The sequence below is a fragment of the Poecilia latipinna genome, unplaced genomic scaffold (assembly GCF_001443285.1).
Source record: "Poecilia latipinna isolate Pla-1442-1.1 unplaced genomic scaffold, P_latipinna-1.0 Scaffold41, whole genome shotgun sequence".
Lineage (NCBI taxonomy): Eukaryota > Metazoa > Chordata > Actinopteri > Cyprinodontiformes > Poeciliidae > Poecilia > Poecilia latipinna.
Window position 1 is genome coordinate 404081 of NW_015112657.1, and position 952 is coordinate 405032.

General features: G+C 36.3%; 1 non-coding gene across 1 annotated transcript; it reads left to right on the forward strand.

Moving 5' to 3' along the window:
- Positions 1 to 823: 823 nt before the first annotated feature.
- trnav-aac (transfer RNA valine (anticodon AAC)) lies at positions 824 to 896 on the forward strand. The gene has a single exon. It is a non-coding gene; the product is annotated as a tRNA-Val (tRNA).
- The last annotated feature ends 56 nt before the right edge of the window (positions 897 to 952 follow it).

Here is a 952-nt window from a genome sequence, read left to right on the forward strand (position 1 = left end):
ATGACCTCTGTGGTAACAGCCCTACGCTCCAACCTGCTGAGCTGACCTACCTTGAAAATGTTTGGGTTTCCATGGATTTAAGAAGAACTTACATGATCTTACCACAATGAAGATTTGATAAAAGTGCTTATATTCTAATGTTTTTCAAAACAACATACATATTTTATTTTCCAGAGATTTTGTATTTTTAAGTGTTGATTGTATTTTTGAACCATTTTTAATTTTCAAGTGTTGATTGTATTTCAGAGATATTTTTTTTATTTTAATGTGTTAATTTTATTTTTGAACTATCTTTTATTTGTAAGAATTACTTTTATTTTATAGCCATTTAGCCAAGTCTCTGTAGAACCATTTGTCTCTGCTAATGACATCTTCAATACAATCTTTTGATCCTAGGCTTAGTTTATGGACTGTAATGTGAAATTAGGCACAAGTATAAGTGACAGTTTGTTCACCAAGTTACTGTGCTCTCTGAGAGGATCTGCAAGTATTTGACATCGTTCCATGCCCATCGTTGACGTTAGTCTCTAACAAAATGTGGGTCATCTACCAGGAACAGTGGAAAGAGCATGAGTTTCTGTAGCGTAGTGGTTATCACGTTGGCTTTACACACAAAAGGTTACTGGTTAGAAACCAGACAGAAACAGATTTTGCATGTTCTATTCATCACAGGTGTTTACTAAAGATCAACAAGGGTTCTGTGGTGTCATGGTCTGTACTCTGAATCCAGGCATCTGAGTGCAAGCCTCACTAGAAACTTGATGTGTTGCATCTGACATCTTCAAATTTGGAACCTCAAACTGGAACAAAGAAAAGAAGTTCAGTTTCTGTAGTGTAGTGGTTATCACGTTTGCCTAACACGCAAAAGGTCTCTGGTTCGAAACCAGACAGAAACATATTTTGTAGGTTGTGCTTCTCACAGGGTGTAGCGAGACAACAAGAGTCTTCTGTT